At 47.2% G+C, this 18,373-nt stretch overlaps 35 non-coding genes across 35 annotated transcripts; all 35 read right to left on the bottom strand.

The window, feature by feature from the left end:
• Window positions 1–331: 331 nt before the first annotated feature.
• TRNAI-AAU (transfer RNA isoleucine (anticodon AAU)) lies at window positions 332–405 on the bottom strand. Its single transcript has one exon. It is a non-coding gene; the product is annotated as a tRNA-Ile (tRNA).
• A 121-nt stretch (window positions 406–526) lies between these two features.
• Window positions 527–598, bottom strand: TRNAD-GUC (transfer RNA aspartic acid (anticodon GUC)). Its single transcript has one exon. It is a non-coding gene; the product is annotated as a tRNA-Asp (tRNA).
• Window positions 599–1,280: 682 nt separating this feature from the next.
• TRNAI-AAU (transfer RNA isoleucine (anticodon AAU)) lies at window positions 1,281–1,354 on the bottom strand. Its single transcript has one exon. It is a non-coding gene; the product is annotated as a tRNA-Ile (tRNA).
• An 860-nt stretch (window positions 1,355–2,214) lies between these two features.
• On the bottom strand, window positions 2,215–2,288 carry TRNAI-AAU (transfer RNA isoleucine (anticodon AAU)). The gene has a single exon. It is a non-coding gene; the product is annotated as a tRNA-Ile (tRNA).
• Window positions 2,289–2,409: 121 nt separating this feature from the next.
• TRNAD-GUC (transfer RNA aspartic acid (anticodon GUC)) lies at window positions 2,410–2,481 on the bottom strand. The gene has a single exon. It is a non-coding gene; the product is annotated as a tRNA-Asp (tRNA).
• Window positions 2,482–3,163: 682 nt separating this feature from the next.
• Window positions 3,164–3,237, bottom strand: TRNAI-AAU (transfer RNA isoleucine (anticodon AAU)). The gene has a single exon. It is a non-coding gene; the product is annotated as a tRNA-Ile (tRNA).
• Window positions 3,238–3,358: 121 nt separating this feature from the next.
• TRNAD-GUC (transfer RNA aspartic acid (anticodon GUC)) lies at window positions 3,359–3,430 on the bottom strand. Its single transcript has one exon. It is a non-coding gene; the product is annotated as a tRNA-Asp (tRNA).
• Window positions 3,431–4,112: 682 nt separating this feature from the next.
• Window positions 4,113–4,186, bottom strand: TRNAI-AAU (transfer RNA isoleucine (anticodon AAU)). The gene has a single exon. It is a non-coding gene; the product is annotated as a tRNA-Ile (tRNA).
• Window positions 4,187–4,307: 121 nt separating this feature from the next.
• Window positions 4,308–4,379, bottom strand: TRNAD-GUC (transfer RNA aspartic acid (anticodon GUC)). Its single transcript has one exon. It is a non-coding gene; the product is annotated as a tRNA-Asp (tRNA).
• A 683-nt stretch (window positions 4,380–5,062) lies between these two features.
• Window positions 5,063–5,136, bottom strand: TRNAI-AAU (transfer RNA isoleucine (anticodon AAU)). The gene has a single exon. It is a non-coding gene; the product is annotated as a tRNA-Ile (tRNA).
• A 121-nt stretch (window positions 5,137–5,257) lies between these two features.
• On the bottom strand, window positions 5,258–5,329 carry TRNAD-GUC (transfer RNA aspartic acid (anticodon GUC)). Its single transcript has one exon. It is a non-coding gene; the product is annotated as a tRNA-Asp (tRNA).
• A 682-nt stretch (window positions 5,330–6,011) lies between these two features.
• Window positions 6,012–6,085, bottom strand: TRNAI-AAU (transfer RNA isoleucine (anticodon AAU)). The gene has a single exon. It is a non-coding gene; the product is annotated as a tRNA-Ile (tRNA).
• Window positions 6,086–6,206: 121 nt separating this feature from the next.
• TRNAD-GUC (transfer RNA aspartic acid (anticodon GUC)) lies at window positions 6,207–6,278 on the bottom strand. The gene has a single exon. It is a non-coding gene; the product is annotated as a tRNA-Asp (tRNA).
• A 682-nt stretch (window positions 6,279–6,960) lies between these two features.
• On the bottom strand, window positions 6,961–7,034 carry TRNAI-AAU (transfer RNA isoleucine (anticodon AAU)). Its single transcript has one exon. It is a non-coding gene; the product is annotated as a tRNA-Ile (tRNA).
• An 875-nt stretch (window positions 7,035–7,909) lies between these two features.
• TRNAI-AAU (transfer RNA isoleucine (anticodon AAU)) lies at window positions 7,910–7,983 on the bottom strand. Its single transcript has one exon. It is a non-coding gene; the product is annotated as a tRNA-Ile (tRNA).
• Window positions 7,984–8,104: 121 nt separating this feature from the next.
• Window positions 8,105–8,176, bottom strand: TRNAD-GUC (transfer RNA aspartic acid (anticodon GUC)). Its single transcript has one exon. It is a non-coding gene; the product is annotated as a tRNA-Asp (tRNA).
• A 682-nt stretch (window positions 8,177–8,858) lies between these two features.
• Window positions 8,859–8,932, bottom strand: TRNAI-AAU (transfer RNA isoleucine (anticodon AAU)). Its single transcript has one exon. It is a non-coding gene; the product is annotated as a tRNA-Ile (tRNA).
• Window positions 8,933–9,053: 121 nt separating this feature from the next.
• TRNAD-GUC (transfer RNA aspartic acid (anticodon GUC)) lies at window positions 9,054–9,125 on the bottom strand. The gene has a single exon. It is a non-coding gene; the product is annotated as a tRNA-Asp (tRNA).
• A 683-nt stretch (window positions 9,126–9,808) lies between these two features.
• TRNAI-AAU (transfer RNA isoleucine (anticodon AAU)) lies at window positions 9,809–9,882 on the bottom strand. Its single transcript has one exon. It is a non-coding gene; the product is annotated as a tRNA-Ile (tRNA).
• Window positions 9,883–10,003: 121 nt separating this feature from the next.
• On the bottom strand, window positions 10,004–10,075 carry TRNAD-GUC (transfer RNA aspartic acid (anticodon GUC)). The gene has a single exon. It is a non-coding gene; the product is annotated as a tRNA-Asp (tRNA).
• Window positions 10,076–10,757: 682 nt separating this feature from the next.
• TRNAI-AAU (transfer RNA isoleucine (anticodon AAU)) lies at window positions 10,758–10,831 on the bottom strand. Its single transcript has one exon. It is a non-coding gene; the product is annotated as a tRNA-Ile (tRNA).
• Window positions 10,832–10,952: 121 nt separating this feature from the next.
• Window positions 10,953–11,024, bottom strand: TRNAD-GUC (transfer RNA aspartic acid (anticodon GUC)). Its single transcript has one exon. It is a non-coding gene; the product is annotated as a tRNA-Asp (tRNA).
• Window positions 11,025–11,706: 682 nt separating this feature from the next.
• On the bottom strand, window positions 11,707–11,780 carry TRNAI-AAU (transfer RNA isoleucine (anticodon AAU)). Its single transcript has one exon. It is a non-coding gene; the product is annotated as a tRNA-Ile (tRNA).
• A 121-nt stretch (window positions 11,781–11,901) lies between these two features.
• On the bottom strand, window positions 11,902–11,973 carry TRNAD-GUC (transfer RNA aspartic acid (anticodon GUC)). The gene has a single exon. It is a non-coding gene; the product is annotated as a tRNA-Asp (tRNA).
• Window positions 11,974–12,655: 682 nt separating this feature from the next.
• Window positions 12,656–12,729, bottom strand: TRNAI-AAU (transfer RNA isoleucine (anticodon AAU)). Its single transcript has one exon. It is a non-coding gene; the product is annotated as a tRNA-Ile (tRNA).
• An 875-nt stretch (window positions 12,730–13,604) lies between these two features.
• TRNAI-AAU (transfer RNA isoleucine (anticodon AAU)) lies at window positions 13,605–13,678 on the bottom strand. The gene has a single exon. It is a non-coding gene; the product is annotated as a tRNA-Ile (tRNA).
• Window positions 13,679–13,799: 121 nt separating this feature from the next.
• On the bottom strand, window positions 13,800–13,871 carry TRNAD-GUC (transfer RNA aspartic acid (anticodon GUC)). Its single transcript has one exon. It is a non-coding gene; the product is annotated as a tRNA-Asp (tRNA).
• A 1,210-nt stretch (window positions 13,872–15,081) lies between these two features.
• Window positions 15,082–15,155, bottom strand: TRNAI-AAU (transfer RNA isoleucine (anticodon AAU)). The gene has a single exon. It is a non-coding gene; the product is annotated as a tRNA-Ile (tRNA).
• Window positions 15,156–15,276: 121 nt separating this feature from the next.
• TRNAD-GUC (transfer RNA aspartic acid (anticodon GUC)) lies at window positions 15,277–15,348 on the bottom strand. Its single transcript has one exon. It is a non-coding gene; the product is annotated as a tRNA-Asp (tRNA).
• A 682-nt stretch (window positions 15,349–16,030) lies between these two features.
• TRNAI-AAU (transfer RNA isoleucine (anticodon AAU)) lies at window positions 16,031–16,104 on the bottom strand. The gene has a single exon. It is a non-coding gene; the product is annotated as a tRNA-Ile (tRNA).
• Window positions 16,105–16,225: 121 nt separating this feature from the next.
• TRNAD-GUC (transfer RNA aspartic acid (anticodon GUC)) lies at window positions 16,226–16,297 on the bottom strand. Its single transcript has one exon. It is a non-coding gene; the product is annotated as a tRNA-Asp (tRNA).
• Window positions 16,298–16,979: 682 nt separating this feature from the next.
• TRNAI-AAU (transfer RNA isoleucine (anticodon AAU)) lies at window positions 16,980–17,053 on the bottom strand. Its single transcript has one exon. It is a non-coding gene; the product is annotated as a tRNA-Ile (tRNA).
• Window positions 17,054–17,174: 121 nt separating this feature from the next.
• On the bottom strand, window positions 17,175–17,246 carry TRNAD-GUC (transfer RNA aspartic acid (anticodon GUC)). Its single transcript has one exon. It is a non-coding gene; the product is annotated as a tRNA-Asp (tRNA).
• Window positions 17,247–17,928: 682 nt separating this feature from the next.
• TRNAI-AAU (transfer RNA isoleucine (anticodon AAU)) lies at window positions 17,929–18,002 on the bottom strand. Its single transcript has one exon. It is a non-coding gene; the product is annotated as a tRNA-Ile (tRNA).
• Window positions 18,003–18,123: 121 nt separating this feature from the next.
• On the bottom strand, window positions 18,124–18,195 carry TRNAD-GUC (transfer RNA aspartic acid (anticodon GUC)). Its single transcript has one exon. It is a non-coding gene; the product is annotated as a tRNA-Asp (tRNA).
• Window positions 18,196–18,373: the final 178 nt, after the last annotated feature.

The raw sequence follows: 18,373 nt of genomic DNA, 5'->3' as shown, positions 1-18,373 counted from the left end.
CAATTTTGTGTTAGGTGCAAAAGACAAGCAACGGTATTTCCATACAGCTGAAAGGAGAGCAGCAGTATTGCTGGGAAAGAAAAAGCAGTTGGCAAAGTTGTATGCAAAGTAGGTAACTGTTTTTGCATGCCATGTAAAAGGACATTTCCAATGAGGGGGGAGTGCGATTTCATCTCCTTGAAACCATGACAACAGTCCTGGGTGTACAGAGGGCTCGCTGCCTTTAGCAGAGTCAACTGATGGAAAGAGGGTCAGTGATCTCCAGTGCAGAAGCAACGACTGCTTTCACAGTGCCCAGACAGGCAGAGTGAAAAGTCTAAGCGCACACCTGTGGCCCGTACGGGGATCGAACCCGCGACCTTGGCGTTATTAGCACCACGCTCTAACCAACTGAGCTAACCGGCCATGGCACTGTGAGTCTCCACCACCAGCAAGGGGGCTGGAAAATGTTAGTGAAAGGGCTGAACAAACGTTATTCCTAGGCTAGACACATGGAGATAAACAAAGTTTAAGAAGCAAAAGCTGCCTCCCCGTCGGGGAATTGAACCCCGGTCTCCCGCGTGACAGGCGGGGATACTGACCACTATACTAACGAGGATAACCCTGGGCTTTGTCCTCTCAAGAACACAGAGATGGACAAAACCAACCAACTAGCAAATTCAAAGGCTACTCTTCAAAAGCACCTCCCACAGTCTTTCCAGTTCAGGTTTCCTTTAAACTGTATCTTCAGTCACAGAAGTAGGGCAGTAGTGCTTTCCATGTAGCCAGGCTGGAATCCAGTAGCCAATTACAACTAGTAGTGATTTGTTTCCATAAATCCTGAAATGATCTTTTTGCTCACTACCTTTCCTAACGGTCACCGAGGCCACATTCTGTCCTGAATGTGGCCTCTAGGGTTTGTTTGGTTTTGCTTTTGGGTAGAGGTTATTCTGTGAAATAGATTGTGTTTCAATTTTGTGTTAGGCGCAAAAGACAAGCAACGGTATTTCCATACAGCTGAAAGGAGAGCAGCAGTATTGCTGGGAAAGAAAAAGCAGTTGGCAAAGTTGTATGCAAAGTAGGTAACTGTTTTTGCATGCCATGTAAAAGGACATTTCCAATGAGGGGGGAGTGCGATTTCATCTCCTTGAAACCATGACAACAGTCCTGGGTGTACAGAGGGCTCGCTGCCTTTAGCAGAGTCAACTGATGGAAAGAGGGTCAGTGATCTCCAGTGCAGAAGCAACGACTGCTTTCACAGTGCCCAGACAGGCAGAGTGAAAAGTCTAAGCGCACACCTGTGGCCCGTACGGGGATCGAACCCGCGACCTTGGCGTTATTAGCACCACGCTCTAACCAACTGAGCTAACCGGCCATGGCACTGTGAGTCTCCACCACCAGCAAGGGGGCTGGAAAATGTTAGTGAAAGGGCTGAACAAACGTTATTCCTAGGCTAGACACATGGAGATAAACAAAGTTTAAGAAGCAAAAGCTGCCTCCCCGTCGGGGAATTGAACCCCGGTCTCCCGCGTGACAGGGGCGGATACTGACCACTATACTAACGAGGATAACCCTGGGCTTTGTCCTCTCAAGAACACAGAGATGGACAAAACCAACCAACTAGCAAATTCAAAGGCTACTCTTCAAAAGCACCTCCCACAGTCTTTCCAGTTCAGGTTTCCTTTAAACTGTATCTTCAGTCACAGAAGTAGGGCAGTAGTGCTTTCCATGTAGCCAGGCTGGAATCCAGTAGCCAATTACAACTAGTAGTGATTTGTTTCCATAAATCCTGAAATGATCTTTTTGCTCACTACCTTTCCTAACGGTCACGACAGAATGTGGCCTCTAGGGTTTGTTTGGTTTTGCTTTTGGGTAGAGGTTATTCTGTGAAATAGATTGTGTTTCAATTTTGTGTTAGGTGCAAAAGACAAGCAACGGTATTTCCATACAGCTGAAAGGAGAGCAGCAGTATTGCTGGGAAAGAAAAAGCAGTTGGCAAAGTTGTATGCAAAGTAGGTAACTGTTTTTGCATGCCATGTAAAAGGACATTTCCAATGAGGGGGGAGTGCGATTTAATCTCCTTGAAACCATGACAACAGTCCTGGGTGTACAGAGGGCTCGCTGCCTTTAGCAGAGTCAACTGATGGAAAGAGGGTCAGTGATCTCCAGTGCAGAAGCAACGACTGCTTTCACAGTGCCCAGACAGGCAGAGTGAAAAGTCTAAGCGCACACCTGTGGCCCGTACGGGGATCGAACCCGCGACCTTGGCGTTATTAGCACCACGCTCTAACCAACTGAGCTAACCGGCCATGGCACTGTGAGTCTCCACCACCAGCAAGGGGGCTGGAAAATGTTAGTGAAAGGGCTGAACAAACGTTATTCCTAGGCTAGACACATGGAGATAAACAAAGTTTAAGAAGCAAAAGCTGCCTCCCCGTCGGGGAATTGAACCCCGGTCTCCCGCGTGACAGGCGGGGATACTGACCACTATACTAACGAGGATAACCCTGGGCTTTGTCCTCTCAAGAACACAGAGATGGACAAAACCAACCAACTAGCAAATTCAAAGGCTACTCTTCAAAAGCACCTCCCACAGTCTTTCCAGTTCAGGTTTCCTTTAAACTGTATCTTCAGTCACAGAAGTAGGGCAGTAGTGCTTTCCATGTAGCCAGGCTGGAATCCAGTAGCCAATTACAACTAGTAGTGATTTGTTTCCATAAATCCTGAAATGATCTTTTTGCTCACTACCTTTCCTAACGGTCACCGAGGCCACATTCTGTCCTGAATGTGGCCTCTAGGGTTTGTTTGGTTTTGCTTTTGGGTAGAGGTTATTCTGTGAAATAGATTGTGTTTCAATTTTGTGTTAGGTGCAAAAGACAAGCAACGGTATTTCCATACAGCTGAAAGGAGAGCAGCAGTATTGCTGGGAAAGAAAAAGCAGTTGGCAAAGTTGTATGCAAAGTAGGTAACTGTTTTTGCATGCCATGTAAAAGGACATTTCCAATGAGGGGGGAGTGCGATTTCATCTCCTTGAAACCATGACAACAGTCCTGGGTGTACAGAGGGCTCGCTGCCTTTAGCAGAGTCAACTGATGGAAAGAGGGTCAGTGATCTCCAGTGCAGAAGCAACGACTGCTTTCACAGTGCCCAGACAGGCAGAGTGAAAAGTCTAAGCGCACACCTGTGGCCCGTACGGGGATCGAACCCGCGACCTTGGCGTTATTAGCACCACGCTCTAACCAACTGAGCTAACCGGCCATGGCACTGTGAGTCTCCACCACCAGCAAGGGGGCTGGAAAATGTTAGTGAAAGGGCTGAACAAATGTTATTCCTAGGCTAGACACATGGAGATAAACAAAGTTTAAGAAGCAAAAGCTGCCTTCCCGTCGGGGAATTGAACCCCGGTCTCCCGCGTGACAGGCGGGGATACTGACCACTATACTAACGAGGATAACCCTGGGCTTTGTCCTCTCAAGAACACAGAGATGGACAAAACCAACCAACTAGCAAATTCAAAGGCTACTCTTCAAAAGCACCTCCCACAGTCTTTCCAGTTCAGGTTTCCTTTAAACTGTATCTTCAGTCACAGAAGTAGGGCAGTAGTGCTTTCCATGTAGCCAGGCTGGAATCCAGTAGCCAATTACAACTAGTAGTGATTTGTTTCCATAAATCCTGAAATGATCTTTTTGCTCACTACCTTTCCTAACGGTCACCGAGGCCACATTCTGTCCTGAATGTGGCCTCTAGGGTTTGTTTGGTTTTGCTTTTGGGTAGAGGTTATTCTGTGAAATAGATTGTGTTTCAATTTTGTGTTAGGTGCAAAAGACAAGCAACGGTATTTCCATACAGCTGAAAGGAGAGCAGCAGTATTGCTGGGAAAGAAAAAGCAGTTGGCAAAGTTGTATGCAAAGTAGGTAACTGTTTTTGCATGCCATGTAAAAGGACATTTCCAATGAGGGGGGAGTGCGATTTCATCTCCTTGAAACCATGACAACAGTCCTGGGTGTACAGAGGGCTCGCTGCCTTTAGCAGAGTCAACTGATGGAAAGAGGGTCAGTGATCTCCAGTGCAGAAGCAACGACTGCTTTCACAGTGCCCAGACAGGCAGAGTGAAAAGTCTAAGCGCACACCTGTGGCCCGTACGGGGATCGAACCCGCGACCTTGGCGTTATTAGCACCACGCTCTAACCAACTGAGCTAACCGGCCATGGCACTGTGAGTCTCCACCACCAGCAAGGGGGCTGGAAAATGTTAGTGAAAGGGCTGAACAAACGTTATTCCTAGGCTAGACACATGGAGATAAACAAAGTTTAAGAAGCAAAAGCTGCCTCCCCGTCGGGGAATTGAACCCCGGTCTCCCGCGTGACAGGCGGGGATACTGACCACTATACTAACGAGGATAACCCTGGGAGTTTGTCCTCTCAAGAACACAGAGATGGACAAAACCAACCAACTAGCAAATTCAAAGGCTACTCTTCAAAAGCACCTCCCACAGTCTTTCCAGTTCAGGTTTCCTTTAAACTGTATCTTCAGTCACAGAAGTAGGGCAGTAGTGCTTTCCATGTAGCCAGGCTGGAATCCAGTAGCCAATTACAACTAGTAGTGATTTGTTTCCATAAATCTTGAAATGATCTTTTTGCTCACTACCTTTCCTAACGGTCACCGAGGCCACATTCTGTCCTGAATGTGGCCTCTAGGGTTTGTTTGGTTTTGCTTTTGGGTAGAGGTTATTCTGTAAAATAGATTGTGTTTCAATTTTGTGTTAGGCGCAAAAGACAAGCAACGGTATTTCCATACAGCTGAAAGGAGAGCAGCAGTATTGCTGGGAAAGAAAAAGCAGTTGGCAAAGTTGTATGCAAAGTAGGTAACTGTTTTTGCATGCCATGTAAAAGGACATTTCCAATGAGGGGGGAGTGCGATTTCATCTCCTTGAAACCATGACAACAGTCCTGGGTGTACAGAGGGCTCGCTGCCTTTAGCAGAGTCAACTGATGGAAAGAGGGTCAGTGATCTCCAGTGCAGAAGCAACGACTGCTTTCACAGTGCCCAGACAGGCAGAGTGAAAAGTCTAAGCGCACACCTGTGGCCCGTACGGGGATCGAACCCGCGACCTTGGCGTTATTAGCACCACGCTCTAACCAACTGAGCTAACCGGCCATGGCACTGTGAGTCTCCACCACCAGCAAGGGGGCTGGAAAATGTTAGTGAAAGGGCTGAACAAACGTTATTCCTAGGCTAGACACATGGAGATAAACAAAGTTTAAGAAGCAAAAGCTGCCTCCCCATCGGGGAATTGAACCCCGGTCTCCCGCGTGACAGGCGGGGATACTGACCACTATACTAACGAGGATAACCCTGGGCTTTGTCCTCTCAAGAACACAGAGATGGACAAAACCAACCAACTAGCAAATTCAAAGGCTACTCTTCAAAAGCACCTCCCACAGTCTTTCCAGTTCAGGTTTCCTTTAAACTGTATCTTCAGTCACAGAAGTAGGGCAGTAGTGCTTTCCATGTAGCCAGGCTGGAATCCAGTAGCCAATTACAACTAGTAGTGATTTGTTTCCATAAATCCTGAAATGATCTTTTTGCTCACTACCTTTCCTAACGGTCACCGAGGCCACATTCTGTCCTGAATGTGGCCTCTAGGGTTTGTTTGGTTTTGCTTTTGGGTAGAGGTTATTCTGTGAAATAGATTGTGTTTCAATTTTGTGTTAGGTGCAAAAGACAAGCAACGGTATTTCCATACAGCTGAAAGGAGAGCAGCAGTATTGCTGGGAAAGAAAAAGCAGTTGGCAAAGTTGTATGCAAAGTAGGTAACTGTTTTTGCATGCCATGTAAAAGGACATTTCCAATGAGGGGGGAGTGCGATTTCATCTCCTTGAAACCATGACAACAGTCCTGGGTGTACAGAGGGCTCGCTGCCTTTAGCAGAGTCAACTGATGGAAAGAGGGTCAGTGATCTCCAGTGCAGAAGCAACGACTGCTTTCACAGTGCCCAGACAGGCAGAGTGAAAAGTCTAAGCGCACACCTGTGGCCCGTACGGGGATCGAACCCGCGACCTTGGCGTTATTAGCACCACGCTCTAACCAACTGAGCTAACCGGCCATGGCACTGTGAGTCTCCACCACCAGCAAGGGGGCTGGAAAATGTTAGTGAAAGGGCTGAACAAACGTTATTCCTAGGCTAGACACATGGAGATAAACAAAGTTTAAGAAGCAAAAGCTGCCTCCCCGTCGGGGAATTGAACCCCGGTCTCCCGCGTGACAGGCGGGGATACTGACCACTATACTAACGAGGATAACCCTGGGCTTTGTCCTCTCAAGAACACAGAGATGGACAAAACCAACCAACTAGCAAATTCAAAGGCTACTCTTCAAAAGCACCTCCCACAGTCTTTCCAGTTCAGGTTTCCTTTAAACTGTATCTTCAGTCACAGAAGTAGGGCAGTAGTGCTTTCCATGTAGCCAGGCTGGAATCCAGTAGCCAATTACAACTAGTAGTGATTTGTTTCCATAAATCCTGAAATGATCTTTTTGCTCACTACCTTTCCTAACGGTCACCGAGGCCACATTCTGTCCTGAATGTGGCCTCTAGGGTTTGTTTGGTTTTGCTTTTGGGTAGAGGTTATTCTGTGAAATAGATTGTGTTTCAATTTTGTGTTAGGCGCAAAAGACAAGCAACGGTATTTCCATACAGCTGAAAGGAGAGCAGCAGTATTGCTGGGAAAGAAAAAGCAGTTGGCAAAGTTGTATGCAAAGTAGGTAACTGTTTTTGCATGCCATGTAAAAGGACATTTCCAATGAGGGGGGAGTGCGATTTAATCTCCTTGAAACCATGACAACAGTCCTGGGTGTACAGAGGGCTCGCTGCCTTTAGCAGAGTCAACTGATGGAAAGAGGGTCAGTGATCTCCAGTGCAGAAGCAACGACTGCTTTCACAGTGCCCAGACAGGCAGAGTGAAAAGTCTAAGCGCACACCTGTGGCCCTTACGGGGATCGAACCCGCGACCTTGGCGTTATTAGCACCACGCTCTAACCAACTGAGCTAACCGGCCATGGCACTGTGAGTCTCCACCACCAGCAAGGGGGCTGGAAAATGTTAGTGAAAGGGCTGAACAAACGTTATTCCTAGGCTAGACACATGGAGATAAACATAGTTTAAGAAGCAAAAGCTGCCTCCCCGTCGGGGAATTGAACCCCGGTCTCCCGCGTGACAGCCAGGGATACTGACCACTATACTAACGAGGATAACCCTGGGCTTTGTCCTCTCAAGAACACAGAGATGGACAAAACCAACCAACTAGCAAATTCAAAGGCTACTCTTCAAAAGCACCTCCCACAGTCTTTCCAGTTCAGGTTTCCTTTAAACTGTATCTTCAGTCACAGAAGTAGGGCAGTAGTGCTTTCCATGTAGCCAGGCTGGAATCCAGTAGCCAATTACAACTAGTAGTGATTTGTTTCCATAAATCCTGAAATGATCTTTTTGCTCACTACCTTTCCTAACGGTCACCGAGGCCACATTCTGTCCTGAATGTGGCCTCTAGGGTTTGTTTGGTTTTGCTTTTGGGTAGAGGTTATTCTGTGAAATAGATTGTGTTTCAATTTTGTGTTAGGCGCAAAAGACAAGCAACGGTATTTCCATACAGCTGAAAGGAGAGCAGCAGTATTGCTGGGAAAGAAAAAGCAGTTGGCAAAGTTGTATGCAAAGTAGGTAACTGTTTTTGCATGCCATGTAAAAGGACATTTCCAATGAGGGGGGAGTGCGATTTCATCTCCTTGAAACCATGACAACAGTCCTGGGTGTACAGAGGGCTCGCTGCCTTTAGCAGAGTCAACTGATGGAAAGAGGGTCAGTGATCTCCAGTGCAGAAGCAACGACTGCTTTCACAGTGCCCAGACAGGCAGAGTGAAAAGTCTAAGCGCACACCTGTGGCCCGTACGGGGATCAAACCCGCGACCTTGGCGTTATTAGCACCACGCTCTAACCAACTGAGCTAACCGGCCATGGCACTGTGAGTCTCCACCACCAGCAAGGGGGCTGGAAAATGTTAGTGAAAGGGCTGAACAAACGTTATTCCTAGGCTAGACACATGGAGATAAACAAAGTTTAAGAAGCAAAAGCTGCCTCCCCGTCGGGGAATTGAACCCCGGTCTCCCGCGTGACAGGCGGGGATACTGACCACTATACTAACGAGGATAACCCTGGGCTTTGTCCTCTCAAGAACACAGAGATGGACAAAACCAACCAACTAACAAATTCAAAGGCTACTCTTCAAAAGCACCTCCCACAGTCTTTCCAGTTCAGGTTTCCTTTAAACTGTATCTTCAGTCACAGAAGTAGGGCAGTAGTGCTTTCCATGTAGCCAGGCTGGAATCCAGTAGCCAATTACAACTAGTAGTGATTTGTTTCCATAAATCCTGAAATGATCTTTTTGCTCACTACCTTTCCTAACGGTCACCGAGGCCACATTCTGTCCTGAATGTGGCCTCTAGGGTTTGTTTGGTTTTGCTTTTGGGTAGAGGTTATTCTGTGAAATAGATTGTGTTTCAATTTTGTGTTAGGTGCAAAAGACAAGCAACGGTATTTCCATACAGCTGAAAGGAGAGCAGCAAGATTGCTGGGAAAGAAAAAGCAGTTGGCAAAGTTGTATGCAAAGTAGGTAACTGTTTTTGCATGCCATGTAAAAGGACATTTCCAATGAGGGGGGAGTGCGATTTCATCTCCTTGAAACCATGACAACAGTCCTGGGTGTACAGAGGGCTCGCTGCCTTTAGCAGAGTCAACTGATGGAAAGAGGGTCAGTGATCTCCAGTGCAGAAGCAACGACTGCTTTCACAGTGCCCAGACAGGCAGAGTGAAAAGTCTAAGCGCACACCTGTGGCCCGTACGGGGATCGAACCCGCGACCTTGGCGTTATTAGCACCACGCTCTAACCAACTGAGCTAACCGGCCATGGCACTGTGAGTCTCCACCACCAGCAAGGGGGCTGGAAAATGTTAGTGAAAGGGCTGAACAAACGTTATTCCTAGGCTAGACACATGGAGATAAACAAAGTTTAAGAAGCAAAAGCTGCCTCCCCGTCGGGGAATTGAACCCCGGTCTCCCGCGTGACAGGCGGGGATACTGACCACTATACTAACGAGGATAACCCTGGGAGTTTGTCCTCTCAAGAACACAGAGATGGACAAAACCAACCAACTAGCAAATTCAAAGGCTACTCTTCAAAAGCACCTCCCACAGTCTTTCCAGTTCAGGTTTCCTTTAAACTGTATCTTCAGTCACAGAAGTAGGGCAGTAGTGCTTTCCATGTAGCCAGGCTGGAATCCAGTAGCCAATTACAACTAGTAGTGATTTGTTTCCATAAATCTTGAAATGATCTTTTTGCTCACTACCTTTCCTAACGGTCACCGAGGCCACATTCTGTCCTGAATGTGGCCTCTAGGGTTTGTTTGGTTTTGCTTTTGGGTAGAGGTTATTCTGTAAAATAGATTGTGTTTCAATTTTGTGTTAGGCGCAAAAGACAAGCAACGGTATTTCCATACAGCTGAAAGGAGAGCAGCAGTATTGCTGGGAAAGAAAAAGCAGTTGGCAAAGTTGTATGCAAAGTAGGTAACTGTTTTTGCATGCCATGTAAAAGGACATTTCCAATGAGGGGGGAGTGCGATTTCATCTCCTTGAAACCATGACAACAGTCCTGGGTGTACAGAGGGCTCGCTGCCTTTAGCAGAGTCAACTGATGGAAAGAGGGTCAGTGATCTCCAGTGCAGAAGCAACGACTGCTTTCACAGTGCCCAGACAGGCAGAGTGAAAAGTCTAAGCGCACACCTGTGGCCCGTACGGGGATCGAACCCGCGACCTTGGCGTTATTAGCACCACGCTCTAACCAACTGAGCTAACCGGCCATGGCACTGTGAGTCTCCACCACCAGCAAGGGGGCTGGAAAATGTTAGTGAAAGGGCTGAACAAACGTTATTCCTAGGCTAGACACATGGAGATAAACAAAGTTTAAGAAGCAAAAGCTGCCTCCCCATCGGGGAATTGAACCCCGGTCTCCCGCGTGACAGGCGGGGATACTGACCACTATACTAACGAGGATAACCCTGGGCTTTGTCCTCTCAAGAACACAGAGATGGACAAAACCAACCAACTAGCAAATTCAAAGGCTACTCTTCAAAAGCACCTCCCACAGTCTTTCCAGTTCAGGTTTCCTTTAAACTGTATCTTCAGTCACAGAAGTAGGGCAGTAGTGCTTTCCATGTAGCCAGGCTGGAATCCAGTAGCCAATTACAACTAGTAGTGATTTGTTTCCATAAATCCTGAAATGATCTTTTTGCTCACTACCTTTCCTAACGGTCACCGAGGCCACATTCTGTCCTGAATGTGGCCTCTAGGGTTTGTTTGGTTTTGCTTTTGGGTAGAGGTTATTCTGTGAAATAGATTGTGTTTCAATTTTGTGTTAGGTGCAAAAGACAAGCAACGGTATTTCCATACAGCTGAAAGGAGAGCAGCAGTATTGCTGGGAAAGAAAAAGCAGTTGGCAAAGTTGTATGCAAAGTAGGTAACTGTTTTTGCATGCCATGTAAAAGGACATTTCCAATGAGGGGGGAGTGCGATTTCATCTCCTTGAAACCATGACAACAGTCCTGGGTGTACAGAGGGCTCGCTGCCTTTAGCAGAGTCAACTGATGGAAAGAGGGTCAGTGATCTCCAGTGCAGAAGCAACGACTGCTTTCACAGTGCCCAGACAGGCAGAGTGAAAAGTCTAAGCGCACACCTGTGGCCCGTACGGGGATCGAACCCGCGACCTTGGCGTTATTAGCACCACGCTCTAACCAACTGAGCTAACCGGCCATGGCACTGTGAGTCTCCACCACCAGCAAGGGGGCTGGAAAATGTTAGTGAAAGGGCTGAACAAACGTTATTCCTAGGCTAGACACATGGAGATAAACAAAGTTTAAGAAGCAAAAGCTGCCTCCCCGTCGGGGAATTGAACCCCGGTCTCCCGCGTGACAGGCGGGGATACTGACCACTATACTAACGAGGATAACCCTGGGCTTTGTCCTCTCAAGAACACAGAGATGGACAAAACCAACCAACTAGCAAATTCAAAGGCTACTCTTCAAAAGCACCTCCCACAGTCTTTCCAGTTCAGGTTTCCTTTAAACTGTATCTTCAGTCACAGAAGTAGGGCAGTAGTGCTTTCCATGTAGCCAGGCTGGAATCCAGTAGCCAATTACAACTAGTAGTGATTTGTTTCCATAAATCCTGAAATGATCTTTTTGCTCACTACCTTTCCTAACGGTCACCGAGGCCACATTCTGTCCTGAATGTGGCCTCTAGGGTTTGTTTGGTTTTGCTTTTGGGTAGAGGTTATTCTGTGAAATAGATTGTGTTTCAATTTTGTGTTAGGTGCAAAAGACAAGCAACGGTATTTCCATACAGCTGAAAGGAGAGCAGCAAGATTGCTGGGAAAGAAAAAGCAGTTGGCAAAGTTGTATGCAAAGTAGGTAACTGTTTTTGCATGCCATGTAAAAGGACATTTCCAATGAGGGGGGAGTGCGATTTCATCTCCTTGAAACCATGACAACAGTCCTGGGTGTACAGAGGGCTCGCTGCCTTTAGCAGAGTCAACTGATGGAAAGAGGGTCAGTGATCTCCAGTGCAGAAGCAACGACTGCTTTCACAGTGCCCAGAAAGGCAGAGTGAAAAGTCTAAGCGCACACCTGTGGCCCGTACGGGGATCGAACCCGCGACCTTGGCGTTATTAGCACCACGCTCTAACCAACTGAGCTAACCGGCCATGGCACTGTGAGTCTCCACCACCAGCAAGGGGGCTGGAAAATGTTAGTGAAAGGGCTGAACAAACGTTATTCCTAGGCTAGACACATGGAGATAAACAAAGTTTAAGAAGCAAAAGCTGCCTCCCCGTCGGGGAATTGAACCCCGGTCTCCCGCGTGACAAGCGGGGATACTGACCACTATACTAACGAGGATAACCCTGGGCTTTGTCCTCTCAAGAACACAGAGATGGACAAAACCAACCAACTAGCAAATTCAAAGGCTACTCTTCAAAAGCACCTCCCACAGTCTTTCCAGTTCAGGTTTCCTTTAAACTGTATCTTCAGTCACAGAAGTAGGGCAGTAGTGCTTTCCATGTAGCCAGGCTGGAATCCAGTAGCCAATTACAACTAGTAGTGATTTGTTTCCATAAATCCTGAAATGATCTTTTTGCTCACTACCTTTCCTAACGGTCACCGAGGCCACATTCTGTCCTGAATGTGGCCTCTAGGGTTTGTTTGGTTTTGCTTTTGGGTAGAGGTTATTCTGTGAAATAGATTGTGTTTCAATTTTGTGTTAGGTGCAAAAGACAAGCAACGGTATTTCCATACAGCTGAAAGGAGAGCAGCAGTATTGCTGGGAAAGAAAAAGCAGTTGGCAAAGTTGTATGCAAAGTAGGTAACTGTTTTTGCATGCCATGTAAAAGGACATTTCCAATGAGGGGGGAGTGCGATTTCATCTCCTTGAAACCATGACAACAGTCCTGGGTGTACAGAGGGCTCGCTGCCTTTAGCAGAGTCAACTGATGGAAAGAGGGTCAGTGATCTCCAGTGCAGAAGCAACGACTGCTTTCACAGTGCCCAGACAGGCAGAGTGAAAAGTCTAAGCGCACACCTGTGGCCCGTACGGGGATCGAACCCGCGACCTTGGCGTTATTAGCACCACGCTCTAACCAACTGAGCTAACCGGCCATGGCACTGTGAGTCTCCACCACCAGCAAGGGGGCTGGAAAATGTTAGTGAAAGGGCTGAACAAACGTTATTCCTAGGCTAGACACATGGAGATAAACAAAGTTTAAGAAGCAAAAGCTGCCTCCCCGTCGGGGAATTGAACCCCGGTCTCCCGCGTGACAGGCGGGGATACAGACTACTATACTAACGAGGATAACCCTGGGCTTTGTCCTCTCAAGAACACAGAGATGGACAAAACCAACCAACTAGCAAATTCAAAGGCTACTCTTCAAAAGCACCTCCCACAGTCTTTCCAGTTCAGGTTTCCTTTAAACTGTATCTTCAGTCACAGAAGTAGGGCAGTAGTGCTTTCCATGTAGCCAGGCTGGAATCCAGTAGCCAATTACAACTAGTAGTGATTTGTTTCCATAAATCCTGAAATGATCTTTTTGCTCACTACCTTTCCTAACGGTCACCGAGGCCACATTCTGTCCTGAATGTGGCCTCTAGGGTTTGTTTGGTTTTGCTTTTGGGTAGAGGTTATTCTGTGAAATAGATTGTGTTTCAATTTTGTGTTAGGTGCAAAAGACAAGCAACGGTATTTCCATACAGCTGAAAGGAGAGCAGCAGTATTGCTGGGAAAGAAAAAGCAGTTGGCAAAGTTGTATGCAAAGTAGGTAACTGTTTTTGCATGCCATGTAAAAGGACATTTCCAATGAGGGGGGAGTGCGATTTCATCTCCTTGAAACCATGATAACAGTCCTGGGTGTACAGAGGGCTCGCTGCCTTTAGCAGAGTCAACTGATGGAAAGAGGGTCAGTGATCTCCAGTGCAGAAGCAACGACTGCTTTCACAGTGCCCAGACAGGCAGAGTGAAAAGTCTAAGCGCACACCTGTGGCCCGTACGGGGATCGAACCCGCGACCTTGGCGTTATTAGCACCACGCTCTAACCAACTGAGCTAACCGGCCATGGCACTGTGAGTCTCCACCACCAGCAAGGGGGCTGGAAAATGTTAGTGAAAGGGCTGAACAAACGTTATTCCTAGGCTAGACACATGGAGATAAACAAAGTTTAAGAAGCAAAAGCTGCCTCCCCATCGGGGAATTGAACCCCGGTCTCCCGCGTGACAGGCGGGGATACTGACCACTATACTAACGAGGATAACCCTGGGCTTTGTCCTCTCAAGAACACAGAGATGGACAAAACCAACCAACTAGCAAATTCAAAGGCTACTCTTCAAAAGCACCTCCCACAGTCTTTCCAGTTCAGGTTTCCTTTAAACTGTATCTTCAGTCACAGAAGTAGGGCAGTAGTGCTTTCCATGTAGCCAGGCTGGAATCCAGTAGCCAATTACAACTAGTAGTGATTTGTTTCCATAAATCCTGAAATGATCTTTTTGCTCACTACCTTTCCTAACGGTCACCGAGGCCACATTCTGTCCTGAATGTGGCCTCTAGGGTTTGTTTGGTTTTGCTTTTGGGTAGAGGTTATTCTGTGAAATAGATTGTGTTTCAATTTTGTGTTAGGTGCAAAAGACAAGCAACGGTATTTCCATACAGCTGAAAGGAGAGCAGCAGTATTGCTGGGAAAGAAAAAGCAGTTGGCAAAGTTGTATGCAAAGTAGGTAACTGTTTTTGCATGCCATGTAAAAGGACATTTCCAATGAGGGGGGAGTGCGATTTCATCTCCTTGAAACCATGACAACAGTCCTGGGTGTACAGAGGGCTCGCTGCCTTTAGCAGAGTCAACTGATGGAAAGAGGGTCAGTGATCTCCAGTGCAGAAGCAACGACTGCTTTCACAGTGCCCAGACAGGCAGAGTAGGGCAGAAGTAGGGCAGTAGTGCTTTCCATGTAGCCAGGCTGGAATCCAGTAGCCAATTACAACTAGTAGTGATTTGTTTCCATAAATCTTGAAATGATCTTTTTGCTCACTACCTTTCCTAACGGTCACCGAGGCCACATTCTGTCCTGAATGTGGCCTCTAGGGTTTGTTTGGTTTTGCTTTTGGGTAGAGGTTATTCTGTGAATAGATTGTGTTTCAATTTTGTGTTAGGCGCAAAAGACAAGCAACGGTATTTCCATACAGCTGAAAGGAGAGCAGCAGTATTGCTGGGAAAGAAAAAGCAGTTGGCAAAGTTGTATGCAAAGTAGGTAACTGTTTTTGCATGCCATGTAAAAGGACATTTCCAATGAGGGGGGAGTGCGATTTCATCTCCTTGAAACCATGACAACAGTCCTGGGTGTACAGAGGGCTCGCTGCCTTTAGCAGAGTCAACTGATGGAAAGAGGGTCAGTGATCTCCAGTGCAGAAGCAACGACTGCTTTCACAGTGCCCAGACAGGCAGAGTGAAAAGTCTAAGCGCACACCTGTGGCCCGTACGGGGATCGAACCCGCGACCTTGGCGTTATTAGCACCACGCTCTAACCAACTGAGCTAACCGGCCATGGCACTGTGAGTCTCCACCACCAGCAAGGGGGCTGGAAAATGTTAGTGAAAGGGCTGAACAAACGTTATTCCTAGGCTAGACACATGGAGATAAACAAAGTTTAAGAAGCAAAAGCTGCCTCCCCATCGGGGAATTGAACCCCGGTCTCCCGCGTGACAGGCGGGGATACTGACCACTATACTAACGAGGATAACCCTGGGCTTTGTCCTCTCAAGAACACAGAGATGGACAAAACCAACCAACTAGCAAATTCAAAGGCTACTCTTCAAAAGCACCTCCCACAGTCTTTCCAGTTCAGGTTTCCTTTAAACTGTATCTTCAGTCACAGAAGTAGGGCAGTAGTGCTTTCCATGTAGCCAGGCTGGAATCCAGTAGCCAATTACAACTAGTAGTGATTTGTTTCCATAAATCCTGAAATGATCTTTTTGCTCACTACCTTTCCTAACGGTCACCGAGGCCACATTCTGTCCTGAATGTGGCCTCTAGGGTTTGTTTGGTTTTGCTTTTGGGTAGAGGTTATTCTGTGAAATAGATTGTGTTTCAATTTTGTGTTAGGTGCAAAAGACAAGCAACGGTATTTCCATACAGCTGAAAGGAGAGCAGCAGTATTGCTGGGAAAGAAAAAGCAGTTGGCAAAGTTGTATGCAAAGTAGGTAACTGTTTTTGCATGCCATGTAAAAGGACATTTCCAATGAGGGGGGAGTGCGATTTCATCTCCTTGAAACCATGACAACAGTCCTGGGTGTACAGAGGGCTCGCTGCCTTTAGCAGAGTCAACTGATGGAAAGAGGGTCAGTGATCTCCAGTGCAGAAGCAACGACTGCTTTCACAGTGCCCAGACAGGCAGAGTGAAAAGTCTAAGCGCACACCTGTGGCCCGTACGGGGATCGAACCCGCGACCTTGGCGTTATTAGCACCACGCTCTAACCAACTGAGCTAACCGGCCATGGCACTGTGAGTCTCCACCACCAGCAAGGGGGCTGGAAAATGTTAGTGAAAGGGCTGAACAAACGTTATTCCTAGGCTAGACACATGGAGATAAACAAAGTTTAAGAAGCAAAAGCTGCCTCCCCGTCGGGGAATTGAACCCCGGTCTCCCGCGTGACAGGCGGGGATACTGACCACTATACTAACGAGGATAACCCTGGGCTTTGTCCTCTCAAGAACACAGAGATGGACAAAACCAACCAACTAGCAAATTCAAAGGCTACTCTTCAAAAGCACCTCCCACAGTCTTTCCAGTTCAGGTTTCCTTTAAACTGTATCTTCAGTCACAGAAGTAGGGCAGTAGTGCTTTCCATGTAGCCAGGCTGGAATCCAGTAGCCAATTACAACTAGTAGTGATTTGTTTCCATAAATCCTGAAATGATCTTTTTGCTCACTACCTTTCCTAACGGTCACCGAGGCCACATTCTGTCCTGAATGTGGCCTCTAGGGTTTGTTTGGTTTTGCTTTTGGGTAGAGGTTATTCTGTGAAATAGATTGTGTTTCAATTTTGTGTTAGGCGCAAAAGACAAGCAACGGTATTTCCATACAGCTGAAAGGAGAGCAGCAGTATTGCTGGGAAAGAAAAAGCAGTTGGCAAAGTTGTATGCAAAGTAGGTAACTGTTTTTGCATGCCATGTAAAAGGACATTTCCAATGAGGGGGGAGTGCGATTTAATCTCCTTGAAACCATGACAACAGTCCTGGGTGTACAGAGGGCTCGCTGCCTTTAGCAGAGTCAACTGATGGAAAGAGGGTCAGTGATCTCCAGTGCAGAAGCAACGACTGCTTTCACAGTGCCCAGACAGGCAGAGTGAAAAGTCTAAGCGCACACCTGTGGCCCGTACGGGGATCGAACCCGCGACCTTGGCGTTATTAGCACCACGCTCTAACCAACTGAGCTAACCAGCCATGGCACTGTGAGTCTCCACCACCAGCAAGGGGGCTGGAAAATGTTAGTGAAAGGGCTGAACAAACGTTATTCCTAGGCTAGACACATGGAGATAAACAAAGTTTAAGAAGCAAAAGCTGCCTCCCCGTCGGGGAATTGAACCCCGGTCTCCCGCGTGACAGGCGGGGATACTGACCACTATACTAACGAGGATAACCCTGGGCTTTGTCCTCTCAAGAACACAGAGATGGACAAAACCAACCAACTAGCAAATTCAAAGGCTACTCTTCAAAAGCACCTCCCACAGTCTTTCCAGTTCAGGTTTCCTTTAAACTGTATCTTCAGTCACAGAAGTAGGGCAGTAGTGCTTTCCATGTAGCCAGGCTGGAATCCAGTAGCCAATTACAACTAGTAGTGATTTGTTTCCATAAATCCTGAAATGATCTTTTTGCTCACTACCTTTCCTAACGGTCACCGAGGCCACATTCTGTCCTGAATGTGGCCTCTAGGGTTTGTTTGGTTTTGCTTTTGGGTAGAGGTTATTCTGTGAAATAGATTGTGTTTCAATTTTGTGTTAGGTGCAAAAGACAAGCAACGGTATTTCCATACAGCTGAAAGGAGAGCAGCAGTATTGCTGGGAAAGAAAAAGCAGTTGGCAAAGTTGTATGCAAAGTAGGTAACTGTTTTTGCATGCCATGTAAAAGGACATTTCCAATGAGGGGGGAGTGCGATTTCATCTCCTTGAAACCATGACAACAGTCCTGGGTGTACAGAGGGCTCGCTGCCTTTAGCAGAGTCAACTGATGGAAAGAGGGTCAGTGATCTCCAGTGCAGAAGCAACGACTGCTTTCACAGTGCCCAGACAGGCAGAGTGAAAAGTCTAAGCGCACACCTGTGGCCCGTACAGGGATCGAACCCGCGACCTTGGCATTATTAGCACCACGCTCTAACCAACTGAGCTAACCGGCCATGGCACTGTGAGTCTCCACCACCAGCAAGGGGGCTGGAAAATGTTAGTGAAAGGGCTGAACAAACGTTATTCCTAGGCTAGACACATGGAGATAAACAAAGTTTAAGAAGCAAAAGCTGCCTCCCCATCGGGGAATTGAACCCCGGTCTCCCGCGTGACAGGCGGGGATACTGACCACTATACTAACGAGGATAACCCTGGGCTTTGTCCTCTCAAGAACACAGAGATGGACAAAACCAACCAACTAGCAAATTCAAAGGCTACTCTTCAAAAGCACCTCCCACAGTCTTTCCAGTTCAGGTTTCCTTTAAACTGTATCTTCAGTCACAGAAGTAGGGCAGTAGTGCTTTCCATGTAGCCAGGCTGGAAT

The sequence above is a fragment of the Hyperolius riggenbachi genome, chromosome 2 (assembly GCF_040937935.1).
Source record: "Hyperolius riggenbachi isolate aHypRig1 chromosome 2, aHypRig1.pri, whole genome shotgun sequence".
Classification (NCBI taxonomy): Eukaryota; Metazoa; Chordata; class Amphibia; order Anura; family Hyperoliidae; genus Hyperolius; species Hyperolius riggenbachi.
The sequence above is the reverse complement of the archived record's forward strand: the minus strand, read 5'-3'. Positions and strand labels throughout refer to the sequence as shown.